Source organism: Ambystoma mexicanum, chromosome 7q, assembly GCF_040938575.1.
Source record: "Ambystoma mexicanum isolate Mex_15411 chromosome 7q, UKY_AmexF1_1, whole genome shotgun sequence".
In the NCBI taxonomy this organism is placed as follows: Eukaryota; Metazoa; Chordata; class Amphibia; order Caudata; family Ambystomatidae; genus Ambystoma; species Ambystoma mexicanum.
Window position 1 is genome coordinate 311,852,162 of NC_090941.1, and position 12,364 is coordinate 311,864,525.

The window sequence follows — 12,364 nt, forward strand, 5'->3', positions numbered from 1 at the left end:
TGGATGCTGCAATACTGCCTTCTTTAGCAGACATTTCTGGTGGAGGGGCTTTCCAAACAAACGGAATCTGTACTGAGAGTGTTGAATGGTGAGAAAGGAGTGGTGTACAGAAATGACAGTCTGCAGTGCAGAGGTTTTATATGCGATTGGTGCATGCATGTTTTCAAATGTGACAGCACCCAATTTGGGGAGTGCTGCAAAAAGTGACCGTGCAAAGGGAGGAAGTATTGGCACAGCTTTATTGGGCCGTCGCCCTCACTGTAGATGGATAAGCGCATGTACACATCCTCCCATTATGAGTAGAGTGGAAATGGAATTGTGGGAAATAGACAATTAGGAGTTTAGTGCGTGGTTCATAGGAAGGGGCGTTACCATCTCATCACAATACTGTGTTGTGAGGGTGGTAGACATGGAGAGACAGACCATGCTTATCGTCTGTGATATCTTTGTGCCCCATCTGCACAGGTGTTTCATGCAAAGAGGCGATGCTGGTAATTTCGGGTTGGAAGGAGTGGACGCTTTCTGGGACAGTCACAGTGACTGCAGTTTCGGTGGGATGGTTTGCCTTTGCAGATATGCGGCATCCATCACGAACGTGGACTGTGTCGCGGTGCACTATGGAAGTGTACTTTTGGGTTACATGCGGTGTGGACGATTAATCCGTCTACTGATGAGGTTGCTGACCACAGTGATGCATATTTTCTCTACTGCCAAGGTGGTTTTCTCATGCATCACACCAAGAGAAGTGTGGGTCCATGACAGTGTAATTTGTCCCCAGCCAGCGGTCGGAAGGTGTGTTATGAAGAGATTTAAGCGTCGGTTTATGCAGACTGCTGGCATGTTCTCCACCCAATATGAGATCATGAGGTCGCAAAATATGCAGTGGTTCCAAAGAAATGGCATTTATTTGAGCACCATTGGCAATGCTGTTTTCTTCCGCACTGTGCAAGAAGCATTGACCAGAATGTTGTAAAAATGTGAGAACAGGCAAACAGAAAGGCATACAAAGAGAAAATATGAAAAGAAATTGCTTGCACGCAAAAGAAATTAAAAACGTTCACACATATACGCTGGAAGACTGAATTCCCTGCCTAGTTTCACATTGTTTAATTGTTTACCATCTGCCCCCCCACACCCTCATTATCACAAACAGGTAGTGGATGAAGCAGTACTTTCAGGATGGCTATGTGGATGTATGCGGATGGAGAAATCGTGCATACGTTCATTGAAATTTGAGGTGGACCTGCTTTGGAATGGTATGACATTTATACTGTGCATGTGTAACGGTACATTTCAAGTGTTGCACAGCATTGCAGTGTTCAATGATGGCGCCTTTAATGCGATTGGTGGATGTGTGTTGCCTGTTTACCAGTAACCGAATGATGTACAGCTGCAGAGAAGATACTGCAAAGGGAAGGAGGACTATACCAGTTTCACTGGGGTGCGGGCCACGTGCTACTTTGGGAGGTGCACTTGGCAAAATCTGCCCTTTACACCACCTTGCCCAATTACCATGGCAGTGTGGGGATTAGCCAATCAAGTAGAGTGGGTGTGGTTAACAGGAAGGGGAGGTGAAACGGTTGCATATTCTACTCTGCGTACTGAGGGTGGCTGACATGGCGAAACGTATTGTGTTGCCTGTAGGTGCTCCCTTTGTAATAGATGTGCACAAGAGTACTCTGCAAAGAAACTTTGACTGCAATTTTGGTTTGGAAGGAGTGGACGCATTGTGGAACACTGTGTATGATGCATGCACTTTGCAAATACCTACCCACGTTTCCAGTAGTAGATGTTATCGTCATTTCGTACGGCGGCATGCATATGAGTTACCTGCCTTGCTTACATTTGTCCCGTAGACTGAGGAGGTTGCTGGGTGTCGTGAGGATGCTTTTTCCCACCATTAAGGTGCTTCTCTCATCTACAGTATCGCAAAGAGCATGACCTACTGCTCATGGATGTTGTGCCAAGCCAATCGAAGGAAGGTATCACATCAACAGAAGTATGTACACTTTTTTGTCCGCTCGTGGAATGTTCTTCTGCAACAGTGACTTTATTACTTGTGGACATGCAGAGTGTTTCCAAGAAAATGGCATTTTGTTGTCCTCCATTGGCAAAGCAGTTTCGTTTGCTCGTGTACAGGATGCGGTGAAGAGTTTACTGAACTAATGTGTATAGAAGAAAATGCAAAAGCTACTCAAAACAGACAAAAAAGTGTTTTTGTCGAAGGATCTTAGAAAAAAAAAAAGACTCTTTCAAGACTCGCCCCTTACTACGAACTCCCCCTCCCCTGGATGCAAGTTATTCCCCACGGCCGCATGCAGCACGAAAGTCACATGAATGGATTTTGTGGGTGGCGGCCACAAAAATTGAACTGTGGGGATTTTGCCCATTGAATTGCTTAGGATGTGTGGCAATAGGAAGAGGGACTCCTGCTGCACTGGGGACCGGCCCTCGATGTACTTGGGGATTCGCACGTGCCACATTCAACACTCCTCACCATGTTGGACTATGGAAATAAGACTGTGGCAATTGCCCTACCATGTGCTGCTCAGGGTGTGCATCAGAGGAACATGCGCCAATAGGAAGAAGGACTCCTCCGGCTTTACTGGGGCACAGCCCTGGTGGTACTTGTAGAAAGGCACATGCCACATTCTGCGTTTGTGAGCATGCTGGCCAATAGAAATATGAATATGTGCTTTGGCCAATGAGGTGCTCAGGGTGTACATTACAGAAAAGAGCACCAATAGGGCAAAGAGGTCCTCCTGCTTCACGGCGGTGCCTCCCTTGCGGTGATTGGGGAAAGGCACGTGCCACATTTTGCCCTTCTCATCATGTTGGGCAATGGAAGTGGGAATATGGCCTTTGGCCAATCAGGTGCTCTGGGTGTGCGTCACAGGAAAGGGACGCATTCACTTTCCCCATTACTTTGTGTACTGCGGCTGGGAAACATGGCAAGGCACACAGTTTTTGTCGTGGGTGATTACTTTGTGGAAGATCTGTGCGTGTATGCCCTCCAAGAAGACTTGTCTAGCAATTTAGGTTTGGAGGAAGTGGACGTTTTGTGGAGTGGTATGGAATCGTGCTGTGTCAGCGGACTGCTTCTAGAATGTCGACGCATGGCCTCTTCGGCAACTGTATACGTTGTGAATGTGCATTTTGGTGGCTTCTTTTTGGGTTCCATGCATTGTTCTCGTGTGTTCAGTCAACTGAAGATTTTGATGAAAGCAGTGCATCGCATTTTTCCTGCTGCCAAGGTGCTTTTCTCATGTATACTGCAGAGAATCGCCTGGCATTACTCCAATGCTTCCTGTCCACAGCCAGAGGTCGGAAGGAGTCTCATCAACAGAAGCATGTGTGACTTTTTGAGTGCTGCTTGGATGTTCTCCTGTGAGAATGAAAACATTGCTTCCCGATGCATACACCTTTTCAAGGGAAATGGCAAGTCTTTGTCGGCCAGTGGCAATGACATGTTCGTGCACAATCTACAGACTGCACTGAAGACCCTACTGTAAGATTGTGAGCTGCAGTTCAAAACACACATTGTTGTATGAAAACCACAAAGAAAGTGTTTCTAGAAAAGCACCTTCAAATAAAAATGTTTTAAAAAAACACAAAAAACAAACGTTCTTTTAAGAGCCACCACACCCAAAGACGTGTGCTCCCCTGAAACAAAGTTATTCCCCACTCCGTGCGCGTGGATCCCAAAAAGTCTGCAAATATTGCGATATTTGCAGGGTGGAATGTGGTACACACGCCCCTTTTGCAGATGACGCCCATAAAAATGGGCCTGCAGGGGCTACGGGATTGGGCAATGAAGTTTGTGGGTGTGGTGTGTACAGCCCGACCGAGCTACACTGTTTATTTGTTCACAGAAATGCACAGGGTGCCGTTATGGGTGTGTGTTTTACGAGGCACAGCGTGCGGATTTCTGGGTATGCCGACATACATTTAGTGAAAGTGAATGGAAAACACTTTGCACTCACTACTCATTTGCTAATCTATGATGTACATGTGTACTGCTATGGACTATGTACAAGGAAGAGCCTGATTTTGGTTTGTGTGTGTCATACGCAAACATGCCGACATTATTGTTGTTAATTGTGCAGGGAACATTGCACAGCATGTTCCAGGATTTCCAGTGCTGTTTGCAATGAAGGGGGCATTTGCCCAGTTCATGCGTTTCTTTTCGATCTCTTGCAAACTTTCTATCGCAATATGCAGCTACCGATGTGGCGGAGTCATTTTCTATTTGGTCTGTCAACGGAAACAGCACAGTACATCTCAAAGAAGTGTATTTGTGCATTTCTTTGTCATGTGCCAATGCCATACTTCGCCTATGCCATTATGACGTTTCACAGCACAAGTACTTTTCCCTACCTACAATGTTCAACTTATTTTCTTTTCTTGCAGTAAGTGTTGCACTGTGACTGTCTTCAAAACGCTCTGCAACACGTAAAGAAACCTCTTTGTATAGCACACTACTTTGTAACCTACTGCACTACAGTGTTCTCCACAATGCCCTGCATGCATGCATTGGCAATTGCGTTGTTCATCTGTGAAAGGTGCTTTCTTTGTTACCTTTTTTCGTTCCCCAGTGCATGTTTATTTATTATCGTGTTCTCATACACGCCACAGAAGGAAAGCCAGGATAAGTCTGGTACAGAAGGGCCAACACCTGCCTAGATATTATAGGGGGCGTGCCGGGAGATGGAATTATGGGGTGGCCATCACCCTCATAGGTGGTACTCATTGTAATGCTGCTGTAACAACCGTTGCATTGCACTTCCAAGTACCTACCCTGTGTACAGTAGCGCATTGCACTACATGTACAATACAATGCCCTTTGCCAGGTAAGGGTCTGTAGCACAGCATTTCCTTTGGAAAGGTTGTTTTACAGCTCCGCTGCCGTACAGGAGTACCCCTCTTGTTGCCTGCAGCAGATGTGGCAATTGCTGTACATGAAAGTACCCAATGTCATTCTTTGAAAGGCGGTAGCCGGCCCACTGCTTCTTTGTCCTTTAATTTGAGTTGTCGTCACATGCAGTACAAACACTTTATGCAACGCCATTACTGTTAGCAGTACCATTCGCGGATATACATACATTGTGGAATACAAAAATGTTTACAACAACGCCATCCACAGCTTCTTTACCTATGCAACAAAGCTATTTATTCTGTTCAACCCATGCACATACAGCACTTTTCCAACCACCAGTGAGCTTGTTTTTGCGTTCTGCATATTCTGCTGTTTCCTTACTTACCTTTACATGCACTAGTATGTGCATGCGGAAAGTGACCCAGCTTTGCAATTTTGCAGCCTGTCCCACTTGCAGTTACATCTTTTCTTCAACTGTCTAAGCGGCAGGTGACCTGTTCGTACTTTCCGTCTCACTGCTCAGTGCACACACAATGTATCAGTTTCACGGGTCATGGAAATGGAACCAGCAGATAAATCTAAGTAATGCCACATTTAACACACCCACGTCACAGTGCAGGTTGCTGTTCTTTGTTTAGCAGTGACCGTTATGCAGTTAGGAGTAATTTAGTCACACATTGCTAAGTTTGCAGAGCCTCCTACGAAGTGGACAGTAATACTTTGAATACGTAGGGCTGGCGACAGGGGCGGTGTTATTAGCACACACTGCATGACCCATGCCTGGGTCTATGTGTGGAACGTAAACACGTGTGCTTCCACAAAAACTTAAAGTGCATTTCAAGATGCGGACATGCAGTCACTAATGGAGTCCTATGGATACTTGCCATGTAATTGCACATATGCCAACCAGTTGAAGTCTATATATGTTTCTAAAGCAACGTTATGCTTAAAGTGCCCTACTAATAACATATGAAATTCACTAACACAAAACATTTTTACAGGGACGTTATGGTTACAAAAACTAAATTCGACAGTTATGGTAAGCTAAGCAGCCATAACTCATGCTACCAGTGTGCACAGCAAGGACTAACACCCATGACATCAAAGATGCCATAACATCACGTATTGCTCCCTCTATTTTGTTTACTACCATAAGTAGGCCAGGTGCCTTTCTTCACTAACAGTCAAGAAAAAACAATTCAAAAAGTTCTATATTTGTGTATGGCACCCTTCTCATATGTTCTTACACTACTTTCCTTACGGTTCACTCACATCATATGATACATGTATATATAGGAGAAGATGAAAGTGTAAAAAACAGCACTCAGTCCTGTACATGAAGATAATCAGTTATGTTATGAACAGTTTCTAGCAATACCTCTGCTTTTTAGCTTCCTTTAATTCCCCTGTATATGGTCATGTCTGTATGCATTGTGCTGTCTTTACGGCTTCTGTGCATTAGTGTAATTATGTAGTTATAAAGGCAATGGTAGCTACTTCTTACATGTTACACAGTACCCGAAACTCTAAAATGAATGCATTCATGATTTCACTATGTAACATGGGAAGATTTTGAAGGTTGCACTTCCTTGAGGCATGGTGCAGACAATGGCTACGTTTGCACATCAGTTGCTTCACACAGTGAAGAAGTGTGTAATACAATGGTGTGTATAGCAATGCATTGCTCAATGACCTACTTATCTCATAATAGTTTTTCCAATAATCTTTGATAGTTTTCTGCCACCATTACAATAACAAATCCTTGTGGATGCTTTCTATGAAAAGTAAATGCACATGTGATGTCATCAGCGATGTCATCAATGTGATTTGTGATGGAATCTTTGATGTCATGGGTGTTAGTCCTTGCAGTGTACACTGGTGGCACGAGATATGGTTGCTTAGCTTACCATAACTGTTGAATTTCAGGGGTTTTCCGGTTTTACCTGTAACAACGTTTTTCCATTGAATTGCATAGGTTTTTGCTAGTTCAACTTAACCATAATGACCCTTTAACAAGGTTTTGTGTTTATATATATATATATTCAGTAAAAAAACATTGTTAAAGGAACGTTATGGTTAAGTTGCTCTACTAAAAACCTATGAAATTCTGTGAAAAAAACGTTGTTAAAGGGACGTTATGGTCCCAAGTAAAACTGAAAAACCTCTGAAATTTGCCAGTTATTGTAAGCTAAGCAACCATAACTTCGCACCACCACCGTGCAGTGCTAAGACTAACACCCAGCACATCAAAGATGACATCAAAAATGTCATTTGACATCACTGATGACATCACATGTGCATTTAGTTTTCATGCACAGCCTCCACAAGGGATTGTGATTATAATGTTGGCAGAAAAGTATCAGAGATCATTGAAGAACTATCATATGCCAAATTGTTCATTAAGCAATGCATTGCTATAAATATGGTGAGGTGCGCCACATTGTTTTGATGGGCCTGCCATCTTGGATCCACGGACATCCACGGACAGCACGGCGGCGACAGAGGCAAAATGCAATTTTGGGGAGTTTGTTGGTGTGCAGGAGTGCTAGGGGAGTGTTGGGGAGTAAGAGATGGTTGAAATACTGTATTTGTTTAGGTGGCAGGTGCCCCTGATGTGTTCGCCATGTCCACGGTCTTCGCGGCTGTCCACGGATGTAATAAATGCACTACTAGCTATTTTACTTTAGTATGATGTTGGTTTTGGGTTGTTAGTAGAGCATTGATTGTAATTAATATCCCCTATTAGGAGCCCACATACCACAGTCAAAATGTTTGGTAGCATATGTGTGTTATGCTGTGGTGATTGTGGCCAGGGCCTAGAGGATTGGGTGCATGGCCTAAGGCCTAAAGCCATGCATCCAATCCTCTAGGCCCTGGCCACACCCACCGCAGCATAACATACCCATAGAATCAAACACCCATCAAATATCCACAACCCAAAAGTTTGTGTACTGTTTCTTTTCTAGTTTGTATGTGAAGTTTTGGCTAAGCTATGTAGTGAAGATTGTAGAGTTTGTAACAAGGATTGCGTCATAAGATACCCATGGAAGTAAACATTTTGGATTATGGTGTATGGTTAGATGTTTGCTTGAATGGGTGTGTTATGCAGCAGTGTTTGTGAGTCCATTTATTTTATACTTAATGGTTGAGTTTTTTGTGGTTGTATGCAGTTTTTTCATGACATGGGTAATTGGACCAGACATACTTTTTCGATCTCTGTGGTAAAAGAAAAGATCATATGTTAGAGTAGGTAGTTCATAATGAGTTATTGCATTGCACAATAGACATTTCTGTATTTTTTTTACCCTCATATTTAGTACTTTACAAGTACTCTAGTTCAAACCAGTGTACTGCGCAATTTGCTCAGTTTCTGTGTTTGTTTTATAAATCATTGAGTCTGCGGGAAAAAATCCATGCTGGATTAAAAATAACCTTCTATGTTGTGTTACAATATATTTCTTTCATTGTTTTACTGTTTATTTCATGTTTCCTGCTAATCCTCTATCTGTTGGCTTGTTGCAGATTTTTGGGGCAATTAGATACCTCTTAGCGTATTATAACTATATATTTCTGGTTTGATTTTAGTGGTATTTATTTATCTGTTTGCTTGTTGCAGAATCTTGGGGCAGTTAAATACCTGTTGGCATATTCTAACTGTGTATTTCTTGTTACATTTTAGTGCTATTTATTTATCTGTTTGCTTGTTGCAGAATCTTGGGGCAGTTAGATACATGTCGGTGTACTCTAATTGTGCATAGTTTTGAAGTTGAAGTTTTGCTTATGTTCATATACAGATTATGTGTTAAATTTTGGTTGTAAGAATATTAAGTACGCATTTACAAGATTTGCTGATAATCTCTGCTTTAGAGTAATGGTACTATCATTACATTCAAACCATCCACAATTCTTTTTTATATATGCAATGTAGTGACCTGCATTATGATATGATATGATATTTTATTTCTATCGCGCTCGTACACAAGTGTTTCAGAGTGCAACAAGGCAAGGGAGGGGAAACAGGGGAGAACAAAACAGCGATCTTACTAGGCCCAGTGACATTGAGAACGCGCAAGTGCATGGGAGAGGGGGAGGGGAAAAGTGCATGGAAGGGGGGAGGAGTGGAAAGTGCAAAGCAGAGGAGAAACAGATAAATAACAATAAATAAATAATAGAGGCAACAAACAGTGGTATTGCGTCCAGCAATTTGCAAGTGCTAGGTTTAAGGCAGCAGACAGGGTAGGTCTGATAAGTGCAGGAAGAAAAAGGGGGGGCTGTATGGTACAGATACAGGCCCCAGTGCAAGGGGTGGCCCGGAGGCAGTGCGGGAGGGTGGCAGGGTGAGCAGGTACCTGGTACCGAAGGACAGAGGGTGGCCAGGTGCATGGTGCCAAGAGAGAACAGATCAGCAGGGAAGAGGGGGAGCAAAGGCAGAAGAAAAGTGGAAGGTCATTGGTCATTGCATTGGTTGTGGCTCCTGCGTGGTAGATTATACTTATTGTTGTGAAGGTTTTCTTACCAAGTGATACTTGACCATGTGTGAATCCAGTCAGCTTACAGTTGTTTTTGGGACCATCTGCATTGTAACGTAAAAGCATTATTATTACGTATTTACTATGTGTCTGTATTTGTAAGGTGGAGTGATTATCTGAATTACAGGTAGTACATAATCTGCCATGGTTTGCATTTTGTACAAGTTGCTGAAATGGAATGGATTCACAGTTAGGTATGGATACATACAGGAAGCGTTCATTAGGGGCTTGTTCCTGTGCCACATGGCTGCAGAGAGTGCATGTATGTTTCCACATTTATGAAATCTGGAAGATTTGATTTATAGGTATGTTTTTGTTTTCCAGTACGTGTAGTAAGTACATTAGACATTCTTGTGGATCTTCATGTGAGTTTATAGTGAATTTGACCATTCTAGCACAGTAGTCCAATTCTTGTCTTATTACAAGAACACTGTAAGTGTTGTCAGGATTGTTGGTTGCATTTCTATGAAGGACTAACATTTGCAAACACAATTGGTCTGTACTGTGTAAGTAAATGTTGTCAATAATTGGTGGCAATTGGAATAGAATATTTATTGCTACATTTGCGTAGCAGTTTACACGAGTTGTATTTGAAAATTTGAATGGACCTGACAGTTCTATGTCGAAGTCATTTGTTCGGAGTGTGTGTTGCGTCTTTGAAGAAGTAGTTGAGTTACTAGACCAGTAGATTCTTCTTTGGTTGTGGTACTTGATGAAGTATTAGTTTATTATTTTTTCTTTGGAGGAATTGCAGTGAGATCCTGTATCGTTTCAGTTTGAAGTAGTTTTCTTTTACAACGTTTTGCTTTTTGCGGAACAGGATAGGTTTTTAGATGTAGGGTGTAGAGTGAATGCAGTCTATTGTATTCTAGAATGCAAGGAATAGCGGCATTTACTTTACTTGCATCAAAGTTGATTAGAAATAGCCCGACAAGTGTATGTAACCATGATACTGCTACATAGCTTCTGCCTTCTTTAAAATACTGTGCTACCAATATCTTTAAATGCTTTATCTAGGGTAAAACCTTGTGATTTGTGAATGGTAACTGCGTATGCTAGAGTTAGTGAAAATTGTTCTCTGCGTACATACATGTCTTTGAAAAGAAGGAAGCGGGCTGTTGAGCGTTCCATTCTTTCAACTTCTGATAGAGAATATTGACAAACTGAATGTTTTTGTCACGTGGGTATGTTTGAAAGCCAACAACTGTACCAAGTGCTCCATTAACTAGTCCTTGCTCCACGTCAAGGTTACGTGTAACCATTACTCTACAGTTTAAAGGTAATTTTAATATTTTCTCCAACCCAGTTTTCTCAGCTATTTAGTCTTGTTGTGGCTTGTTGACACATGGGTAATTTCAAACCATGTACGTCCAGTTTATCTGTGGAGCAAATTTCAATTATTGGTTGCATTTCTTTTTTCAACATTATTTCATTGAATTTTGAACAGCTTGCAAGAGTTGGCATCAAGGACATACAGTTGACCTTTTTGTGTGCTAATTGTTCCATGACATCAGTAGCACATGCGTTATGGCCATAGAGTGCAGGGATGTGCCTGGTTTTTAATATTGTTTGTGCTACTTGAAATAGTACACCAACCCTAATACTTTTTAAAATATTGGCGTATTTGAGGTCTGCAGACTGGTCCATGTTTTCTGTTAATTTTCTGTGTATTGGAAATGTTGCCAAAGGTTGACATTTCCTATGCTGCCAAGAGTTTTATGGAACAGTTTGTGCCTTAAGGGTTTAAAAATAGATTCACCTTCACTGGTGTCAATTGAAGAAGGTCTCCAAAACAATAATGTGTTTTCCTCCAAAGAGCTCTTTGTAGTCAGTTTTGAGGACCTCTTGTAATCTGAGGTGAATCAAAGGCAACATCAGGTTGGAGACCTGTATTGCTCTCCCCAGAGTGCACGCAAAAACATAAATCACCAATGCAATTATAGAGGCAATACTTTGAAAGCAGAAAGACGCAATAACTCGCAACCACACACTCTTAGAAGATAATCAGCACTTATACGGCTATTTATTCAAAGTTTAGAAGCAACCAGTGATAACATAGAAATAACTCACAGAAATAACATAGACATAAATCACAGAAGAAGCAAAGAATTCAAAAGGCAATACATCACCGTCAGCGTAACTGGATTCCTCATCTTGCCCAGAAGCGGCTAGAAGACCCCGGGAACAGCCAGGCCGAGAGCACCACAGCTCACAGGAGTGCCAGACGTAAGCATCACCTGACCACCTCTGGGTTTCCGCATATATACACACTCCGAAAAGGGGTGGCAGTTCTCGAACTTTCTGGAAATGGCGCAGTTGATGAGCAGCCATCGGTTGCCAGCTGGGTCAATCGACAGCCACCCTCAAGGAGCAGAGTGCCTCCCTCCTCTAAAAACGCACTCGTAACAAACCATAACAAAGTTAGCTTTCCCAGCAAAAATGTCCTTGACCGCATACCAGGTTTGGAAAGCATGTTTTCCTCAGTACCGTGAATCTAACACTCAGCAAAATGTGTGCATCTTTTCACTGCGGCATGAAGTAAATATCCATCATGGCTCCGAGCACTCCCAGAATGCACTGCGTACCAGCGCCATTTTAGTTGAAGCATAACAGATGTATACAATTTTACTATCCAGTCTACAAACGTGTGTTTTGTTTGTATTGTTTGCGCTGGTCCCAGCTTTGGCTACTTTGAGTCCCCTACGTATCTGAAGGCAGGCACATCTGCCCAGGGCTTACAGAGTTTGCTGATTGCTGACAACAATTGCCCTGTGGGAGTCATAAGTTAGCCATGAGCACAGAACCAGGCACGAATAAGCTGTTAACAGCTGTACAAGTAACTTTATGTAATGTTAGGGGGCTTATTTGTTTCAATAAATAGGGACTCAGTTGATGTGCAGACCTAACATGTTGTAGAGGCAGTGCAAACATGATGTCGTGTTCATCACACGTGGTGTGT